Here is a 23,655-nt window from a genome sequence, read left to right on the forward strand (position 1 = left end):
TTTGAGTACTCCCCATCACAATACGTCTTCACAACAAAAAAAAAAATTACCTATAACTTCTTATCTTTTTCCCGCTTTTTATCTTAGCGCTCTTCACGTTTACACCCAACCACCTACATCCTCTCTACTCACAAACCCACAGCTATAATGTAAATTATTGACAAAAAATCACCTTGTACCGGCTGGTCTCTTGACAGACCGATTGATTGAGTGACTAATTGTCCCTTCATCTGAATGTTACGTGCCTGTTGCTGCTGAACCTGCTGTCAATACTACCAAAATCCGATAAACATCAAAAACAACAACAATAAATTGGGTTTCAACAAACCGTAAATACCGTAAGGTATTCACTCACTTTGAAGACAATGAAATGTTTCCATTTCAATAAGATTTATTATCATTTTTGGTGTTGAAAGTTGCATAAAGAATTCTTCATTATTTAGCGCAAGAAGTGAGAATAACAACATTACGCTTAAGTACTTGTTGTGCCTGACATCACCCTTTATATCTACATATGTACATACTTGCTAAAGTTTGTATTTAGTGTTGTTGTTGTGTTAACTTCCTGAATGTTCTCGCTTTTGATTGGAAAATATTTTATTGAAAGCTTGTGGAATTTTCTTTGCGATAAAGTTTCTTACACGAAATGCGCTTGTAAGCAAAATTTCCGCATTTTTTCAGATGAAATATTCAAACTTTCATTAAAAAGCAGACGAAAAAATTTAAGATTTATATTGAAAAAATACTTAAGTCGTTTTAGTAAAATTTATTTTGTAAAGATGGTAAGAAATAGTTTGAATAACGAATAGCACAGGCCATATTTTCTAGATCTTTAAAAATCGCAAATCCTCAAAAGAAGAAGAATTATATAAGATGAACAGCAAAAATGCCATTAAATTTATTGTACTCAATAAAAAGCGCAAACATAAGTAAGGTCATAATAATGAGACAGATTTATAAAACAAACAAAAACTGCAAAATCAGTATTTACTTTAATGCTAGGTCGTTGGATATGTAAATAAAAGCGGTATCTGAATAAATAAGTATTTAAATAATAACTCACTTAAGAGTAAGTAAATATATTCAGGGTTCACTCGCTCATTTGTGAATATTTTAGGTTATGAATAATTGAAAACTGGAAAATATAGATTTAGGAACAGCAGGGAGCTTTTATAGGTAGATATTTTCATATTTATATTTTAGTACAAAGTCAATATATGTAAGTACAAAGGATTAACTTTTTTTTTAATTTCTAAAGTGTGGCAGGCTACGAGATACGAATTAGGCGTAAGCCAGGTTTTTATCCATTTCGAATTCCAAAAAATAACAACTAAATCTTGTAAAATAATCTAAGCATTTACTTAAAAATACTTTTCTTACGTCTACAGTCCGTCACAAACACGAGTTTAATACTTTCTGTTCATTAGCAAGCTAGTTTTTTAGGCTTATGTAAACAAAATTTTTCTTTTGTATTTTCGAAAATTCGCTGTTTACTTCATTTTTCGAAATTTTTCTGTTTTTGATATTTTTTTTGGTAAACTCCGTGTTTATGAATTGAGTTAAAGCTTAAACTCCGACTAATAAACTCGACTATATGAAAGTCTTTTAGGCGTAAGTTATAAAAAAATTATTAATTGTATTTATTGGATTTAACCTTAAACTCCAAATAATAAACTCGAGTTTAAGATAGTTTTTTAGGTAATATTTGAAAGTTTTAAAAAATTAATCATGTTTGTTTCCAAAATAACTCTTTTTTTTGGTAAACTCGGTTCTTATGATTTGAGTTTAATCTTAAAATCCAACTGTTAAACTCGTGTTTAAGCAAGTTTTTCAGGCTGAAGTTATAAAAAAAAAATTCTTTTGCCTTTTCGAAAATTCGCTATTTACTTCATTTTTCCTTTCATTTTCAATCGCATAGTATTCAAAAAGCGTGCTCCAGAAAACTAATGACTAAATTAACAAATAAAAATACAAACTGTCATGTAATGAAAAATTTGCATTGAAAACATTGCCAATCATGCGAAGTCGCTATGCAGTCTACAAATTTATTTGATGTTGCCGCGAAGCATAGCTTCAAACATAATCACAAATGTCTAAGGTTTCAAGGGCTTATCACTCACAAGCGCGCATATGACGTCATAAGCACGAAACACGTACAAATAGGTTTTATTATCTTCAAACGCTGACGTGATGAGATTCTATGTACGCAGTTTCTCGAATCGTAGAAAAACATAAAAAAAAATAAATAGCGTAGTGGCATCTTTATGTGAGCACCATCCTGATCAGCAACTCAAAGTTTGTGTTTTCTGAGGCCCAAATTTGCTTCGAATGTCAAAAATCAGATCATATATATGTAACTACAACAACAATAAAAATAAGCATGAATAGTGTCATCTGCACCTCAATTGTAGTCAGCTTAAGCAAAACTCATCGCCTTCGTAAGAAATGTTCGTTGAAACAGTTAATGTGAACTACAATTATTTGCAGAATTCATTAACAACAATAACAACAATAAAATGTAATGTGTGATAAAAAAATAATATCTTGGGTTTACTGTGATCCATATGTTTGCGGTTTTTCATGTGAAATCGTGCTTGCAGCCGGCGGTTTGACGGCCACTAAAGCAGCGCACGACATGGCGTATGAGTAACATAGTAAATAATTGTAGTGAAGGTGTTGTGTGGTTTATTATCAATTATTTGATTCGATTTCATGTTGTGCTTGGCTTGTGGCTTCATACGAAGTAATTCTTTATTTTTGCCAAATTTGTATATACAACTGATAATGTTTATATTTTTTAACCTCAAATATTAATATGCATGCTGCAGCCTCTGCCTAAACGTCTGCCAATAAATGTGTTAATGTGCTCCACACGATCCGGGTAGAAATTTAAATTTATTGCACAAATTTGCATAAGTTGTTTTGCTGTTTTTTCTTCACAAAAAGAAATTAAATATAATTATGCGTTTCAATTTAGCACTGCTTATATTTGTTGTGCTGTTTAGCAGGAAGTTCAGTTTTCTGTGAAATTTCTTTGTACCTCATTCGACACACATCACATTCACAAGCGCTCCGGGAAGATGATATGCTGCGCATTTTGATTGCGCAAATATTTGCTAAAATGCGCTTAATAAAAATTTACACCCTCTACGTGCTGTACTTCACCTTTGCTGGCCGGTATTGCGATATTGCGGAAATTCACATAAATCATTGTTGCAACTTCCCATTTATCAATTCCGACAATCTCCTGCACTGCTATCTCACATACGTGTATTTGTTGTGCAATTATTGCAGTATCTGATGCAAAAATGCTGCATAACACGCTTCCGTTTAGGAAAAGTTTTTAAAATTGTGTAAAATTCTAATTTGCCTTTGCTAGTTTCTTATACTTTGTTGCTTTGTTTTTGTTTTTGCTTTATTCCTTAATGATTAATTACTTTTGGGATATGTGTAATTTTCTTAATTGCAAAATTCTGAGACAATTGGTTTGCTGTGGGCGTTAAAATTACATCGGAGATTTTAATTATTTACAGCAATTGGTGCCGTTGACGTTTGATAGTCTACAAATCATCGAGTTGGAACGCTATACAAAGTATGTATATTTGCATGTGTAAATTAAGGAAGCAGGGTTGGCTGGAGCAAAAAATTTTTGATTTTTGATCATAAGATGTTCGTCGTCAAGTGTGGCTATCCAGTCATATTTTTCAAAAAAAAAAAATGTAGAAAATACTAGAAACAGTTAAGTGCAGCTAGTCAGTCATATTTATCTTGTTTCATTACTCTTGTTATGTTTACTCAAACATCTAAAAATACTTCGCATAAAAAAATTAATGGAGCTTTTTCTTAAACTCGGTGTTTAATGCTTAACAACAAAGTTATTCAGTTAAAGTCATTACCAAAATTTTCAATATTACAGATAAATTATGTTTCAAGTCCTATTTACGCCTCTCTGAACTCAAATTAAAGAATTTTTTTTCGTAAACTCGGTGTTTAACGTTTAACACCAAAGTTTACTGGCAACTCGAGTTTATCTGTAAGCAAATTTTTCACATTTTGCAAAAAGAATCTTAAAATTTTAAATAATTTTTTTTCGTAAACTCGGTGTTTAACGTTAAACACCAAAAATGTCAATAAACTCGAGTTTATCATTAACACGATGTTTAATATTACGTATAAATTATATTTCAAATCCTAGTCATTACTCTCTAATCAAAAGTTTTGTTTTCGTAAACTCGGTGTTTAACGTTTAACACCAAAATTCGCAATAAACTCGATTCTATATGTGAGCAAATTTTACAAGCTTGCAAACGCAATCTTACAAATTGAATAATTTTTTCATGTAAACTCAGTGTTTACGATTAACACCCAACTTACTAATAAACACGAGTTCAAGGCGCAACAAAAACACTGAAATGTGAAAATACGTAAGCCTGAAAGCTCTCTTGTTTAGTAAACTTCGTGTTTAATCATTCACATGTAAATTTTGTTATTAAGTTAAATTTATTTTAGCCCTTATGGTTGTGTTTTAATACAGCTAGACACCTATATCTAACGAATATTGGATTTTATTGCCTTAAACTCGTAATTACATCTGTTTTACTATTGAACTTTCTTTTTTTTGCTTATTAAAGCTTTTTATTCGAAATTTTGTATATAAACACGAGCCAATCAAATTTTTTCTTATATAATATAAAATTCTTTGGCTTATTTTATTAAGGACAGGAAGTTTCCTTCCAAAAAACAATAAAAAAATTAAATTCGCTCCCTCCTAACTGGCGAAATGCCAAAAAGCGTTAACTAGTTTTTATATAAATTGCGCATTTTCTAACAAAATTAAAGATTGATGGGTTTGTCAAATTTAACATTGACGTGATAATACAAAAATTATAATAGAATTTTTTTATAAAATTTTGCTAAATATTTATAATTGAATTAAAAATTTTTAAGTGTGTTTTTTCTTTCCAAGAAACATCAATTATCGAAAAACATCAATTTAACGTTAAAGAGACAAACTCAATAAATGTCTGTGTCTTTATTAAACATGTTTTTTTAAGTATTTGTCTGGTTTTTTGTTGCTGCCTTTTTTTTATTTTTCTCAAGCCATCACCATTAGAAATGTATTGCTTAAGCTTCTTTTTTTGACAACTTCATTTACCTGTTAGAATTTTTTCTTTTAAATAAATTGGAATTTTTGTTAATACATTATTATTCAATTCAAAATTTGTCGCTCGTTAATCAATATTTAAAAGCAATCGATCAGCGATTTTTTCAGACAGATTAACGCAGCCAAATAAAACTAATTATTCGTTGGAAATGTCCGAGCACAATAGAAAAAAAACGAGAATTGTCAGTTAAAAGCGCTCAAGTGAATTTGAAAAAAAAATATGATTGCTTGCTGTGCACTGAGTACATCAATTATTATGAAAAAGGTGGAGACTGATGAATTGCTTCACTTTATAAAAAAAACTGGAGACAAGTGATTTGCTGTAGGTGCCTTGTAATTGATGAGTTTGTTGTAATGCTTTTGAGAAGTAGAAATGTTAGAAAAAAAAAATAACTGTCGAGCAGAACTTTTTGTTTGAAATCTTATTTTCTAAAATTATTTGAGTGATTTTAGACTTTTTTGTAACATGCGATTTTATTTTCAACAAAAGTTAGCACAAATTTTAACAAAAATATATTTTAGGTGCATTTTTTTTCGAAAATTTTTGACAGAATTTATATCATGCGATTTTATTTTTCACCGATATTAAAAAAAAATAATTTTTAACAAAAATACGTTTTAAATGCAATTTATTTGAACTGCATTTTCTTTGAAAATTTGTTTGGAGAAAATTATTTGACTGAATTTAAAAAAAATTATACCATGCGATATTATTTTTCATCGAAATTGTAAGCCAATTTTTAACAAAAAAACATTTTAAATGCAATTTATTTAAAAAAATATTTATATATTTCTTACAGAAAATTTTTTGACTGAATTTAAAAAATTTTGTATCATGCGATTTTATTTTTCACTGAAATTTAAAGGCAATTTTTAACAAAAATGCATTTTCAATGAAATTTCTTTCAAAAAATATATGTTGGAAAAATTATTTGCCAGACTTTAGACAATTTTGTATCATGCAATTTAGTATTATTTTAGTTAGAATAAGTTTTAAATTCATACTAAAATTTCTAAAATTTCCTTCCAAATTTCTTTTCAGCCTTGAATCAAATCAAACCTGTGTTAGTGTTAATAAATTTAATTAAATGGGTTTTAATTTAAGTAATTACTCGTAAAAGTGTGTGTAAATTATAATCTGACCCTGGTTTCGACATAAATAATAAGTGGTAAGTACATTGATTGTCACTACTATTAACTATTTTTCGTTATGATTATTTCGTTATAATTTTTTATAATACAGTAATTGCCGTTTGCTATTTACCTAACACCAACTATTCCATATTCACTTATATCTGTAGATATACCAATGTGTATGTATGTATATAAATGCATGTGTGTGAGCCGCAAGTGTTATAAAAGTGTATGTATGTATCTGTGTAGATAAAATAATAGTTCAACAACATTGAAGTGCATTCAGCCATAAACAGAAATTTGTCAACTCATTTACAGAAACAAAAAAATACATGTCATTAAGCTTAATTAAATATGGAAAATGTGTCAGCTTAAGCCTGCAGCAAAAAGTAAACACTGATTTGTATCAGAAAGCTGAGATAAAAAATTGCGAAATTAAAAAAAAAAAAAATATTACAAAATTTATATCAATTGCTGCAGGCAGCTGAGAAGAGATGGATTTTCGGTAAATGATATACAAGAGTCTTATTTGTACATATGTATGGATATGGGTCTCTAAGTAAGGATGGATTACAAAGAATTATCACTCAAGGCAACATTAGAATCTCCAATCAAATTGTTCAGTTCGAACCACTACAGCCTTTAGCACGCATACAAGTTGACCAATAAAATCAAGCTAAAAACATTTTATACCCTTTGATGATATCAAAAATGAACCTATGAAAGGCATAAAAGCTTAAATATATCCGAACTTTGCATTTTTTATTATAATATTAATATGCAAAACAAGTAGCCAAAAACATATGTACATACGTCATAACACCCCCACTACAGCTCAGAAATGTCAGCAACTTTCACTAAATATGTTTGTTTTGGTTTTTTTTTTTTGCAAATAACAACTTTTTGCTCGCCAATCACTGCATTTGTTTACTCTTTTGCAGCTTCACGCTGCACCTTGTTGTTTACCGCCGTCATACGTTTACTGTTACACTTGCTCCACATTCATGCAGATGACTCATACGCCTGGGTATCCTACATTAAGCAAATCTGTTTGTGTGTTTAGCGTTGATTTGTTTATTTGTTATTGTGTGCGTGGAAAATTTTCAAAACATCTACGCATTTCACTTGACATCAAGAGCAGCACACATAAACACAAAAATGTGCCAAATGTATGTATGTATGTACTTGTATAGAGTACAGAGACAGGCAACAAAGCAGTGCGCCGCAACAAGATTGAAAATACACACACATACATAACAACGCAAATGTCTGTCTGCAACTGACTGTGGTTAATATATACATATGCATGTACAGCTGCCCGCCGATAAGCGCTAAATACTGCGAATTCGTGCAAATGTATTACGGAATGGGTTTAAAAATAATATAATAAACATTATAATTGCTAATAGCAGCCACAAAGGAGTGTGTGTCAAATTTATTGAAGTTTGAATTTAATTAAATGCGTCATCGCATATGAAATATTTTGAATTAAGCGTATTTGAAATTTTGTGTGAAATCATGCAGAGATCATTAACTTGTCAATATGTATGATTGTTTGTACGAAACTTTTATCAGCAGTTTTGTTTTCTTCACAAATTTTTGTTTACTTTATTTGTCAGCTGTTGTAAAACACACTTTACACTATATGCACATATGTATATGTATATATACAAACATGACATGTGTAGTTGTTAGTGCATGTAGTTCAAAATAAGTTTGACCTTCACCTAAACTGCGATTGTAAACATAACTAGTGGATACTCTTTATATCAATGATGACTCTTAACTTTACGCTTTGAGCATTGATTTGGTGCATATAATGGTTTTTGTTAGTTACCTCGCATAAGGGGGTGTTCAGAGGTAGTAAACAAAGTTTTTTGTAGGCAAAAGTAATAATTTGACCAAGAAAATACTTAGGTTGGGTTAGGGTTGAAAGGTCGATACTAAGAAGCAAAGTAATAATAATAAGAAAGTACAAAACTTACAAATAATATTTAATAGAACGAGGTGTGTTCAAAAAGTATCGCGAATTTTGTGTTTTTTCAAAAATTATTTATTTATTCATGAATATCTATTTCGTATAGTACATCAATTAATTAAATTAGTGAAATGTTTAATAATTTTAAAAAAGTTATCATGTTATCATTACAATTTTGCAAGTAAAAAATAAATTATGTTAGTTTCATGAATAATCATAATCCAATTTGTTTTTTTCTTTAATAATTTTTTAATTTTTTTAAATTATTTTTTGTTGTTGTTTTTTTTTTATTTTTACATGAAAGCTGATATTTTAATTTACAATACAATTTATTTATTTTTTTTTAATTTTGCAAAATTTTTTTTGTTGTTTTTTTATTATTTGCTATTTTTTTATTTCAAAAAAATTAACATTAAAGTTATTATCAATAAAATAGCTCAAATAACTATTTCAATAGTTTATTTTTTTTAAACAAAAATATTTAAATAATTTTTATAATTGTTTTATTTTTGTATTTTTTTAACTTTTTATTTAATTTCTTTTATCTTTTTTAATTTTCTTATTATCTTCACATTTTTTTGCAATCTTTTTAATATCATTAAATTTATTAAGAAGTTCTAAAAACGTTATTGGCATTACAAATAATCAAGAAATATTTATTTTCTTTTATAAAATTTTCGGTATTTTCAAAATAAACTTTTTTTCTTTTTTTGTTTTTTCGTATTTTTGGTTTATTTTTCATACAATTATTGAAATAGGTTTGCGAAAAGCTAGAAATTTAATTTGGTTTTAATCAATTTTTTATTAATTTAATTAATTGTCTTTTTTTTATTTTTGGTAATTTTTTAAAAGGTTGCTTTTTAAGGAATTTTTATTGACTACATTTTTTTATACTTCAAACTAAAATACATACATAATATTTTTATAATTAAAGTTTAATATTATTTTTTATTCTTTTTCGATTCTTGACTTTTATTAATTTTATTGACCTTTTTGAAATACTTTTCTTTTTTTGTAATTTCTTAATATCGTTTTAAATAATTTTTGTAACTGAAATATATACTCAAGTACTTTTTACTTTTATGTCTAATAATATTTTTTATTTTCTTTTTTCAATCCTTAATTTTTTTTAATTTTTCCCCATTTTCTTGCCAATTTTTTCAAATATTCAATTCAATTTCATAAACAAAACAAACAACATATTTTCGCATAGCCGACATTGATAGCTGAATCACTATGCAATGAAATTATTGAAATCATTTCAAATTTGCAGTGCATTCATTATTCACTTTTGGGCAATCGGACAAGGTGAACAACCACTAATCGGCGAATTTTGATTGAAATTGCAAAATTTGATTGAATTCCGTTTGCGTTAACTTCGTGGTGTTTATTGACTTATTAAACTGGGTGATTTTTTTTAGCAAAAGATAATTATGTTTCCGATAATTAAAAAATTAAAAAATATATGTTAAATTACTTTTAGTTAAACTCCTTTAGGGTCAAGGGAGTTAAATAGACAGGAAAATAAAAACAGAAAGAGGATTTTTTTAATTTTAGCATACTAAATTTTTTTAAAAATAGACACACGCATGCATCAGAATACTTTTTCTGTTAGCAAATACTCTCTACTACATACACACATACGCATACATTAAAGTCGAACAACCGCTAGCTCGGCAAAGCACGTGCCAAGGTGTGTGTTTCTAACTGCTGTGTGCCTCATCACATCAGCAATAAGCACTCATTTGTAGCCTAATCGATATGAACATACGTATGTACTATATGTACATTTGTATATAGGTACTGTAGGTAATGTGTTAAATAAGCATTCGAATGCATTAAACGGTAACAAATAGCGTAAGACAAGCGCGCACTACTGCGTGTTGTTGGTAAGGTTGTTGCCTTTCCTTATTAACGAATTACCTTTGGCCTCGTGCCAGTTGATTACTGTAGGGAATTTTCATGCTTCTTGGCAACAGACGTTGTTATTGGCCATACAAGCACACACACATAAGTATATACACACATATTTACGGGATTGAAAAGTATTGACGTAAAGTCGTAGAAATATTTTTGTCTTTTAACAGAGAAATAATTTAAAATTGTTCTTTAAATAACGAAAAAATGCACTGTAAATGTTTCCCGAAATTTGTGAGGGCGAAATGAGTAGGAAATTAAAATGAAAATTCAGTTAAGAGGCAGAATTAATTCAATTTCTTTTTAGGCTTTTAAATATTTATAAAATAGAAAAAATTTACGAAGTGAAATTTATGTATTAATTCTTTTCTGAAGGTCTAATGCTGTCTTCATATAATTCATTCAACCATAACCTCAAAATATGAGTAAAGAAAAATATGAGTATAATATTTATTTTACGGAAAACATAATGAAAAACATGTAAATTTTACTTAAAAATATTTGTGACAAAAAATTGAATTAAAATAAGTTTTATATTTTCATTTTGTTTTTTTTTTTGTTGATAAAAAGTTTTCGAATCGAAGTATTAAAATTATTTGCAAAAATATAAAATAGTTTTTTGCAAAAAATAAAATATTTATTTGCAATTTAATCTCCTTTGCCAAAAGAAAAAACACAAAATTTAAATTAAGCCAAAAATTTTAAAATAATTTTATTTACATTTTTTATTTATATTTCAATTTTATTTACATTTTTTTTTTCAAAAAATAAAATATGTTTTTTATTATTTATTAAAAAAATTAAATTTTAGATTTTATTTATTGATAAAAAACTTTCGATTCAAAATTTAAAATTATTTGTTAAGTTTTTAATTTTTTTTTTCATTGTTTTTTTGCAAAAGATAAAATATTCAACCAAAAGTTTAAAAAAAAATGTATTTATTTAAAAAAATATTATTTTTTGCAATAGAAAAAAAAGAATATTTTATTTTAAATTCAAATAAAAACTATTATTTTTCTCTTGATTAATAATTTTTGGCAATTTTTTTTTAATAAAAATAACGTTTGTTGCGAAGCTTTTCAAGTTGAACACCGTTTGATAAAATTACTTAATATGAAGAATTGAACTTTGAAATCCGCTCTTTACAGGTGTTGCCTTTCTTTTATTTTTTTGACTAGTATGAATTTTTTTTAATGTAGTTTTTTTTTTTGCTTTATTTAACGACCTTTATATATATTTATGTTATTGTATATATTCTTTATTCAAAAAAAGTGTTTTTTAGCTTTAATCTGATATATTTTGGTAAAATATACTTAAATATATATACATGCAATTCATAAAGTTATTATAATTATTAAATATACCTTCTTTTAATTCAAGAAATAATTTCTGTTAAATTTCATTCGTCTTTATTATCTTTAAAAAATTTTATTAATCTTAAATTTAATAAAAAATTAAATACTCTTTCAATATTTTAAGTAACAATTTTCATATATTACTCATTATTCATTTTAATTTATTGTTTTCATGCTGATAACTAAACGTTACTTCACCCAACCACAACAACACTTGTAAAATTTTAAAAATTTTAATGAGTTTGTATCGAGTCGAAAATTTTCCGTTCACCCGAAAAAGGTTTAAAAATAGCAACAGAAAAACAAGCACAATTCGCAGAAATTAGCAATAATTTAGTCTTCAGCCCTTTTCAATTGAAACTACATCAGTACTAAGATTTTTAAAGCAGTTGCAACAAAGCAGCAGCTTTTATTTGATACATAAAGAGAGCGCATTGTTTGCATAGAACTATTTATTGGTTCCCAGTCTTACGCCCCAACCAAATAAATGGGTTGCATACTCGCCTTTCCTGCAAAAAAGTGGACTGATTTTCAGGTATTTCATTGATACGTGCGCTTAGGTATCATATATTATTCGAAAAAGAAACGCAAACGCATCAGTTATTTTTTTCTAAGAATATTTTGTTTACATTTTTATGCTTTCTTTGTAAAAGAATCCAAGTGCGCCAGCATATTCTTACAATTGTTATTGCAATTGCAGTCGGGCGACTCGCGCAAATGAGTCGGCAGAGAGCTGCTTGTGTCGCCAACATCTATTGCCAATTTATCGCGTTTCGTTGAGGTGTCAAACGAAATAGTGGCAATAAAACCGATAAAAAAAAGAAATTATTAATAGAAGAATATAGCGTGTCATCTACGAACCATAAACAGAACGCATACGAGACGCGCAGCGCGTTGGAAATAAGTAAATTTTATTGCCATTGCTGTCAGTCAGTCAATATATGTACATACGAATACTGAGAAAATTGGCGAAAGCAAAACGTCAAACAAAGTACGCCACACAAGCAAGTGCATATATAAATAAATAAATAAATGAATAATCAAATAGGAAAGAAAACTATTGAGATACTCACACAACAACAAAAAGTGCAAACAATCAATACAATCTGCACAAGAAATGTGTTGCATTGATGAAATCGGAAGTAAACACCAGTAGGCCAACATGTCGTTATACTTGTACATATGTATGTATTCGCTTGCACACAGACATACAAACACAAAAATTGTCAAGCAAATAACTTTTAAACACAGGAGCAGTACAACAACACTGATAGCAGTGTAGGGGAAGCGATCGCGATTACGCGCTAGTGCCAAAGTACACGCATGCCCACTAGGAAAAGGATGGGAGAAAAATTGAAAATTCTGCTGTTTAAGATTTTTTTTGTTTTTACTTTTGGCTTTTTGTTCAGTTAGCTGAAGAATAAATACTTAATTTTTTAAATTTTATTAATTTATTTTTTAATTTTTATAACTTGTTATAAAAAATATGCTATTTAGGAGAAATTATTTTATTTAATTTTTTATTGTGACTTAGTATTTAATTAGCTTTTCAAAAATAAATATTATTCTTTTTTAATTCTTGTTAAACTTATATACATATTAATTATGAAAAATTATTTAATTTAACTTTTTATTTAGTTGGCCTATTAAAAATATAATTATTTATTTTTTAACTTTTAATTTTTAATAAAATATTAATTTTTTTTTTATTTTTTATTTTTATATTTAAAAATTTTTTTTAATATTATGTAAAATACAATAATATGCTATTAAGCTAAAAAAATATTTAATTTTGTTAATTTTATTTTATTATTTAGTTTAACCATATCTAACTTGCAGTTAAAAAATAATATTATTTTTTATAATTGTTTTTATTTCAAATTTAACGTTTTATACTTTAAAGTAATATTTATTATAAAATGTGTATACATTTTTTGTTTTTTATTGTGACATGTTTAGGAGGAAATAAAATTTTTGAATCCACTTAATTTATGTTGTAAAAACTAATTTTTATATTACCGAATTTTTTGCTAAAATTTTGTTAATAAAAATAGTTTGTTTTTATTTTATATAAAATTTGTTCATTTATTCTTTGTAAATATTTTTTTTTCCTTTAAATTTATTTTTTGTTTTTTTTTTTGTGAAACAAATTATGTTTTTCTAAATTTATTTTTTAATAAAAATTATAAATTTCTTATAATATTATTTTTAAAAAATTGGAATTTTCTTAAATGATGCCTTATTAAAAATATATGGTGTATTTTCAATTAATTTTTTTTTTTATTAAAAAAGTTTTATTTTTCAATTTCATGTAAAATCGCCACTGGGTGTTATTTATGTACTTGTACAAATTTTGTGCAAATTATTTAGAAAAGCGCAATCATACAAAAATACATATATACATACATGATACATGCATATGTACCGTCATGGCCTGTGTGTGGTTTTTGTAGGAAACACAGACTGCCGGGCAGACATACAGATAAACGAGCAGACAAGGTTGGCAGAGCGCCAGCAAAATATACATACATACAAGTATATAAAAACGGCAAAAGCACTTGTTTCATATAATCAAATACACATATTATATGCACATAGTATACTCGTATGTATTGCACTTATATACTGATGACAGACTGATTTGTTTTGGGAATAAATTTTTATTTTTTGACGATTATTTATTCAACTTTTTTTCTTGTGTCTATTTTCATCTGTTGATGTTGTGCTCGGTGCGTTATTGCTATTTTGTTTTGACTGCATTCTTTCATTAAAAAAAATATTGTTTTTTCTAACTTTATATTGATGTGTATGTGTGTTTAAGCATTCTTTCATTACAATGAATGTGTCTCAAATTGATCTTATTTAGCTGCCATTTCTTTATACAAATGCCAATGCCAAGGCGAGCAGAGTCGGTTAGCTTGCTAAGTAGGAGGTTGAGGCGATAAATTCAGTGCTCATTAAAAAAATGTGCATAACAGAAGCAAAGTGTATATATATCATATATGTGTATGCATTTGTATGCGTATAGTGGGTTTAGAAGCTGATTTGAATTGCTATTAGATTCCAACTTGATATAAATATATTGTTGAAAAGAAGAAGGCATAAGAAAGAAACTGAAAATTAACTTATTAATTTTTGACTATAAATGAATGTATTTATATATTATATATTAGTCATTATGTTTTATAAAACTTAAGGTAACACAATTTCATATGATAATAATTACCGTTATTTTTTGCCTTTTCTACTTATGTATATAAAATTATTGATATTATGAACATCATGAGGTCAGATCACATCCCTGAAATAAATTAAGATATGTCGATAAGGATAAAACCCCGAATCGGATATTTAAAAAAAATATTTCTCGCAAAGAGAGTTGCCACAATTTCTTACAATTGTAACTATGTTCTTTGTTGTTTTCAAGCAGGTATATCCACTTCAACTTCAATGTTTGCTATTTTGCTTAACATTTCTTTGCATAGGGTTGCCAGATTTTTTAATTTTTTTATTGTTATTTTTTGTTATCAAAATATGGAACTGAACAGTACATTAGTATAACAACTAATTGTTTTAGTCGAATGGGGTTGCCATATTGTCTTAAAAAACATCTTCAAATAAGTTGGCATATCGTAATAAAATAAATAATTAAATTAAAAAATTAACTAAGAAAACATATTTAACGTAAATAGAGTTGCCACATTTTTTTTAGACAGTAACTATATTTTTAGTTTCTATTACAGATATCAATTTCTAATTCCAATATTTATCAAAGAATATCTTGCTATTTCTTAATACATAATTTTACGCATAGCGTTGCCACATTTAAATTTTTTATTTTATTTTATGTTATAAAAATATAGTACTGAACTTGCTCATCTGTTAATCTACAATATAAGTATGATTATAAACCAATTTTGGTCGAACAGGGTTGCCGTACTATTTTATATATCTCTTATTATAGTTATTTTTGTTACGAAAATTTGGTATTTAGTTTATCAGTACTACATAAAATTAATTCACGCATAAAATTATTGGGTTCAGGGTTGCCAAATATAAATTTTTCTGTTGTTGTTGCGGAAGAATTCTACCGAGTTGTCAGCCCTTGACCGGATAAAAAATTCATCTTGAAAGTACTAGTTCCTTACATTTATCAAATAACAAGTTATACAACACAAAAATATGAAAAACTAATCTAAGCATCTAACGGAGCTTTAAGTGCCACTTGTATTATAATATAAGAACAATTTGCGCCATTGACAACAGTAAACATTTCATTAAAAATAAAATCATGTCGCAAGCAAAAAGCACTATGATTTTAATAGACGATTATATATCATAGCCATCATCAAAATCATTTTGCAATTTAATAATAGTGAAATATGAAGCAAAACAAACATTGCAAATAATGCTTGCTTATAACTACATACATGCATAAATATGTATTAGCGATAATAATTACGTATACGTATAGGATGACCAAGCAGGTGGTTCCTGCATTACGTTCAAGTAATACAATATCTATATATATGTGTAAATAAACAAATTGAGTGTAACAAATTGCGAAACTTAATTATATTTTATATAAATAATTATTCCCATATTTATATATATATGATATACGAGTAGTTACTTCATGTAAGTATGTAATGGCTTGCTGTGTTTTTGTCATGCCGGCCCGCAGCGGTCATTGTACACAGTAATTTTGTGTTTTTTGCTACTTTTGTGGCTCAACTATAGTGAAATAATTATGCATAATTGAGTGGCAGGCGAAAATATTGGTTTTTCTGCGCAATCATACCTAAAATAGCACACATACTTATATATAAGTACACAACTATATAGTTGTACATGCAAACTGATAACTATTTTATGCCTGGGGGCGCTGTTGTTCCGCAGTTTTTGCTTCTTTTTGCTATTCAAATATCTGTTTGCTGTAGCTGTTTTTATTTGTAGCTTTTATGGTTCATAGCCTAGGGCAAAATTTGCGTGCTACATAAGTGTTTTTATTTGCTTGCTGTCAAATTTTGTGTGCCTCTTCTGCTTTAATATTCCACTTTTTTTTTGCGAGCTATCTAATGCTTTTGCATATGTGTTTGGTAGGTAGTCTAATGGCACTCGGCGTATGTATGTATGTATTATGTATTTTTGAGTGTGTTAAAAAAGTTTTATCAGCACAACACTTTTTGTTGTACGTAGCTGTTTGTATGTCACAGAAGTACGATCTTTTAGCGCTCATTACTTGTACTATACATATATATGTATATATTTAGAGAAGAGATTTGATATCCGGGTTAGAAATGTTGTACTCTTGTGATATTCTTATGACAGTGTATTTTGCCAAATAAAACTGTTTTTCAATCAGAAACTTGATTTTGATGGGTCAGTTTGTATATACCCCTATAGCATATAGACAGGGGTAAAAACTGAACAATTGGTTCAAAAATTGTTCATCTATACGCTATAGAGGCACAATCTGAACAATTTGTTTGAAAATTGTACCGTTACCTTGTATAATAGGTCATGTAAAGTTTCAAGAAGATATGTTTTTCTTCATTATCTCCTAAAAGTTATGAATAGAAACTTCATAGCAAACTTATCAGCGTATAAATAGAGGTAATGATTATAGTGGTAAACAGCTTGAGATATCATTTGGTAGCACATTTTTCAAGGCTACAGAGTTTTTATTAGTAAAAAAAACTGTCAGAATATGATATAAATTAATTTGTTGTTGGTTAGATCAGTCTCCATGAGGCATCTTCATTGTCTACTCAATGCTATATAAATAGATAATTCTATTCATTTCAAAAGGATTAAGTTGAAAAATATATTGTTTGAGCTTTAAGTACTGATACGGAAAATTTCAAACTTACACATATTTTTTATCAAAAAGATGAAGTCGAACAAAAATTCAAAGCAATTCCAATTCTTTCGCCACTCTGGGCCCAAATTGAAATATATATTTTCCCAAAATTGATCTCATATTCAATACACTAAGCAAACCTGATCTTAAAACTTACTTATATAATTTTTTTCTGTAAATTGATTTCGTAACCTCATACACTTATTAAAACTATTTTTAAAACATACTTGAAGTCCATTTAAAGCACAACAACCTTGATTTTCAATGAAGAGTACGGCCTAAAGTATGCAAATATTAAAAACACTTCAGGTTACTCGTGTTCAACAACACTTCATATTGTTACAACTTAACCGTGCTTTCACTCAGAACAACATTAAACGAAGTTAGATTGTCATAAAATATTTGTAATTACATAACAATATTGTAAAGAAGATTTCACCACCTTCGGGGTGCTTTTTCACTACAATCGCCCATTTTTGCACCAATACTTTACCAGTGGACTGTGACTTTAGAACAGACTGTGACTCTAGATTTTCTAGGAAACAATTAAACGAAATTACATTGTCTTTAGTTATTAAAGGTTCCGACAACATTAAGTTTATTAAAATTTCACCACTTTGAGCGGAGGTTTTTAACCACAGTCCCTCAATTACGCACTAATAATTCAGCAATAGACTGTAACTTAAGATTTTCTAAGAACAAAAAATAACTTCACTAATAGCAATTATTATCTTTGAATATTATAATGATTTTGCTTTCTCATTGCCTATAGTAATGTTGTAAATAACAGCCAGTTGGGAAAAAATAATTACTTTTTGTAAAACATAGTACCAAGAAATTGCGAAGATGGAAAGTTTATTCACGCAATTTATAGTTAAAAGTCTTATATAATAGTGGCTAGCTTATGATGCTGTGTAGCAATTATTTATGATTAAGAAAATATTATCTGCGATTAGCAGAGTATCAAAACAAGCTAAAGGTTTTTTTCCGTACTTAGATGACTAGACAGATTTCCGCGAACAACTTATCTTTTATGTGATTTTGAGCTAATGAAATTTCGTAAGAATTATTGAAACTGATTTTACACATTTTTTATGCGTTTTGGACACGCATCTGTTATCTTCAGCTTATCAATCCTGAAATATTGTGCGTACAAGCCGCTAAGCTTGCGCCGCACAGCTTTGCACAGACACGTAAAATTAATGCATGAGCATACACGTGCGTTTATTTGTAGTACATATATACTACTGTCTACTTTAGTATATACGAGTATGTATACATACATCTTTGTAGTGCCTCTTGGCGTTGTGCTTCAGACAATGAAAGCGAAATCTTATGCAAATATTTGCTTGAAAATATCTGTTTTGTGCTAAATTTAATAGCTACAACTAAGCAAGCGTTCAAGTACGCTTGAGTCAAAAAACGCAAAACTGATGATAAATAACTAGAAAAGGCGTGTTCAGTGAAATATGCATATACATACATATATACAAGTAAATGACGCTTTTGTATACTTAAAGCGGTAGGTGAATTTTTACTAAACTTACGTACATATGTGAGGAGGTATATGAGGAGCAAAATATGCGAAAAGGGAATGGCAGTCGGCAAGTGACAGTTACTGTAGAAAAACATCTGCATGCTAAGGTGGCAAAGCGAGCAGGCAGCCAAGATAACGAAACAAGTAACAAGTAATTACGGTGCAGAAGCAAAAGCAAGAGCCCAAAAGCAAAGTGTGTGCAAAATGATTAAATACTTTTCGCGCAAATAGACACGTGAAATGCAAAAATTTTGTTTTGTTAAATAACACCAAATGCAAAATGCCATATATTGTCTGTATGTATGTGGATATGTGAAAATGTTACCTGGTTATTTACAGCAGCGCACTGTAAGCTAATTATTTTTCGTAATAGTGCTATAAAAGTATATTTCAGTCTCATATTTCATTAGTGTTTATGGCTTAATAATTTGAAACTAAATATGAATGGAAAATTGCTTGTTAAATGTTTATAGCAAAATATTCGGACGGAAGCAGCTTGGAGTTTTGTTAGATGTCTGGTCATATGTAAGTGCGCCTATCAATACAAGCTGTTTTGCGTAGGTTAGTGATTTTTCTGTAAGGCCTTGATAATAAAATTATGAAGATATGATATTGTTTTCGAAAATATTTGTAGATTTGGAATTTAAAAAATATAAAAAAAATAAAATATTAATAAAAGATTTTAAAAATTTAATTGTTTTAGAAAATAAAATATTTAAAAATTTAAAATTTTAAAAATAACAAAAAAAAGTATTAAAATTAAAAAAAAAGAATTTAAAAATTTAATTGTTTTAGAAAATATTTGAAAATTTAGAATTTAAAAAATTAAAAAAAAAATTGAAATTATTTAAAAAATTTAAATTTTTAATTTACAATTTTGAAAAATATTTTAGTACCTACCTAACTTATAGTTTGATCACCCAAATGAAAAATTAAATTCTATTCGTTAGATAATGATTTGATCCAGGTAAGACAGAAGAAACTTTTTGAAGATTTTTGAAATTTGAAATTTTAATTTTTCAGAATGGAAAATCCAATTCCACTCGCTATATAATAGTTTTCGAAAACAAATGGGGATTTTCTAAATATCAATAAGATAGACAATAGTTTTCTAACACAGACGGTAATTTTCGAAAGTTCAATTTTTCGATATTTTGGAAAACTTTGAAGTGAAAAAATCGGTAAACTTGTTGTTGTAAAATTAAAAAATATGAAATTGCAAATATCCCTTCCACCGTTAGTTCGTAAATCATGTGCAAAAATAGTATAGAAAATTTTAAAAGAATCGTTTTGAAGTTATGAAGGGCAGCTACTTTGAAAACTTGAGTAGCGGGGAATTGCTTTGAAGTTTTGAATACTAAAAAATCTAATATAAACTTTAATAAGATAGGTATCGACTTTGACTGCTATTTACTTCGTAAAGCTTAAATTAAAAAAAAAAATTAATTAAATTAACTAAAGACAACTGGTTAGCTAATTTAATTAATTAAAATCAAATTAATTTTAATTAAAATAAAAATTAAATTAAAATAAAAATTAAATTAAATTAATTTTAATTAAGTTAAAAATTAAATTAATTTAATTAATTAATTTTAAATTAGTTTTAATTAAATTTCAAATTTTTCGAATATATAGTATATTTTTATGTTAACAAAAATAATAACTTGCTAGTTTTCGAAAAAATTAAACTAATTTTGTTAATTAAATTTATTATTATTGAATCAAATTATTTTGTAAATTGTAAATGTAAATTAAATTCTTAAAAATGTCAAAAATACAAAAATTGGTTCCATTTGTATAAAATTATTACAAACAACTGAGTTCTAATTAAATTTTCTTAGGGTATGTTCACAATATCACACAAAATGCTTCATTTAGTATAAATGAAGTGGAAAATAGATTTCATGGCGTTTCATGCTTCATAATTTCTTAAAATGAGTGTGAGATAGTATAAACAAATCAAAAGCCATTTAAAAACAAAAAAAAAATTGAAACCTAAACATCTTTATCCCCCAAACTAAATTATATAATTTACACTTAATTATTGTACGCTCGCAGTTAATGATGCAATTTTTAACGTTATGACGTTAGCCATAAATACAACACTGTCTCCCATGCACATAAAATTTTTTTATTTCAAAGCGCTCTTGGAAAAAATAAGCGTACATTTCATAAACTATAATATATATTTTAACCTACTAAACAATTTTTCCACGATAATTTTCACTTGTCTCTTTTGCGCTTATTTTTGGCGACAAAAATTGTTATCTCAATGCGGCATTACGTAAGCGTTATAAGGAAACATAATTTTTTTAAGTCAAACTTACCGTTAAAGGCACATGAAATGCACAACAGCGCTGCTGTTTGGCTGCTGCAAAAGCGTGCAAAGTCGCCAACGACGCGTTTAATTGAGCGTTGTACGCTGTTTTTTCGCTTTTATTCCGATATTTTGCGTTTTGTTTTAATTACGCTTCGTATATTTGTTGTTATATACGCCGAGTAACGATAAGTGTTTTTTAATTTATGTTCTGAAAAGTGTGGTTTTGAAATTAATAATTAATTTGATTATTATTTAACGCGTTTTCAAATGTGTTTTAAGCTGCGAGGCTTACAGTTCACTCAACAAAAATAAAAGTCTCTAAACAAATAATGGAATTTTTAAAATTTTTGATTCAATTTTTTAATTTTTAAGTTTTTTCTCATATATAATTTTTATATAATTGCGACGTATTTCACACTAGTGTTTATACTTTACAGTTATTTAATTTTTAAAATTTTTTCCGCGTATGTTTCTTATTTTTTTGCACGCGTACTTGTTTGAGTTTACGCTTTTTCAAATATAAACATGAAGGGGGCGAATAATTTACATTTCCGTTATACGTTTTACACGCCAAATTCGAAGGAAACAAGTTTGCTGTGGAAAATTGTACGCGTTTTTCCTGCTGTCTGCCTTTTTTGCTACAACCGAAATTCGTCGAACGGAATGTCTTATTGGCACCGGGCTTCGTTGTCGTTGTCGTCGCCGTAACTAAGGCTTAAGCCGAATTATTCAAGCGGCAAAGCTATCGATTTTTTCTTGCATTAATAATTTGCGTTTATCAACAGCAGCAGCTCCTGTTTTTTATTAAATATAATTTAATTTTTTTTCTCGAAAAAAAGGAAGCACAAACTACTTTTTAATACTCGTAAACACTTTCAAACAAATTTTTGAATGCTTATATATTTTTAAAATATTATTTCATTACTTTTTAATATTGTTTATTATTTTTTATTTCTCAATAGCTCAGTAGTATTGTTGTATAATAATATATTTTATGTACTGCACAACCGTAAAGACGCTTAGGAGCTAAACACGACCAACTCGAAAACACACCAAAACGGTATTGAAACCTCAGATACGTTTTAACTTCGCAGATAGTTTTGCGGTAATAAAGCTAACTGCCGCCACTAAGGTGGCTGCTGTCGCAGCTGCGTTGGCTGCTGCTGCTGCTGCTGGGCGCTCGTGGCTGCGACGCTGGGCGATCGTGTGTATGCTGCGGAGATCACTCACTGCAGCTGCGTCGGCGGTGGCTGTAGCTATAGCTTTGGCACTGACTGTGGCTGCAGCGACGACCGTTGTTGCCGATTATGAGTTTCCGCGCACACGACGAACACCTTAAGCCCGATGAAAAGCGATCTAAGCCGTTAGCATACAACGTCAACGGTAATGATGACGACGAAAACGACCACGACAACGACAACGAAAACGCGACCAGGTGGACTGCCGAAGCTGCTGGTAGTTAGACGGATATTGTGACAGCGTGACAACAACAACAATTGCGTACCAAGCTGTTGGTCGTGTCTCTACAACGAGAAGTTCACTTCATTGTCACTTAGTTAATTACTTCACTTGAAATAAAAAATGAAAAAAAAATGCGAGACAACGTCACAATTCACTACGCCCGCTCACTTGTTTGCTTAAATTTGACGCGATCCACCCAAACGACACAAAATATACAACACTACACAACAACAACAATGCTCGTATGCACAGAGTACGTGTTGCCGTCGTTGTTTGCAGTTCGACTTAGTTGGGTTGGATTAGGGTGGTGTTTGGCGAAGGCGATAATTTACACTTAGCCGCATATAATGGACGTGATGATGCGAAAGCGTCTAACTTAACGCGCATCTAAGTCTTTATTTTCTTATTTTAACAATTTATATCTACGCGTAGTGCTGCGAATAATTTTCGTTTTTCTTACTACGTACGGGTTTCGCAGGTGCCGTTTGTTGCTACTACAAATTGACTGCGACTGAGAACGCTCAGTTATGGAATGATGTTGGCTCAAAACCGGACACAACGTTATATTTAACTACTCTGCTCCGATCGAGCCAACGAATGTTCATACACACTCACTTCGGCTATTAACTTCTCGTTCGAGAAAAATACATGAAAAAACAAAAACAATGTTCATTCGGTCGCGCTTACACGACTCCCAAACACGACAACCGCACAGCTACGTCAATAACACCAGCACCGACGATCCGACGATGTGCTGTTGGTTAACAATGGCGGTAGCACCGTTCGAGCTGGATCCTGTTCGCCAATACTTACTGCCAACAAGATTGCCGCGCTGCACGTGATGAGTTGCTGTTCGGCGTCGTCGCTGCATGTGGGGGAGCGCTGCCTCAAGGGCGTCCAAGGTGTTAGCGCAGCAATAACAGCGG

The 23,655-nt window shown here is 28.8% G+C and overlaps 1 protein-coding gene across 2 annotated transcripts in view; it reads right to left on the minus strand.

Annotated features, from left to right (window-relative positions):
* Window positions 1–23,342, minus strand: part of LOC105223192 (UNC93-like protein) — a 90,315-nt gene extending 66,973 nt beyond the window's left edge. The window contains exons 1-2 of one of the 2 annotated variants that reach the window (XM_011200837.4): window positions 23,197–23,342; window positions 21,276–21,476 (exon numbers count right to left, since the gene is read on the minus strand). The gene's annotated coding sequence lies outside the window, so the exon portion shown is untranslated. Of the gene's footprint in view, window positions 1–21,275; window positions 21,477–23,189 lie in introns of both variants that reach the window. The other variant, XM_019989238.3, reaches the window with a different exon arrangement.
* Window positions 23,343–23,655: the final 313 nt, after the last annotated feature.

This window comes from Bactrocera dorsalis, chromosome 4 (genome assembly GCF_023373825.1).
Source record: "Bactrocera dorsalis isolate Fly_Bdor chromosome 4, ASM2337382v1, whole genome shotgun sequence".
NCBI lineage: Eukaryota > Metazoa > Arthropoda > Insecta > Diptera > Tephritidae > Bactrocera > Bactrocera dorsalis.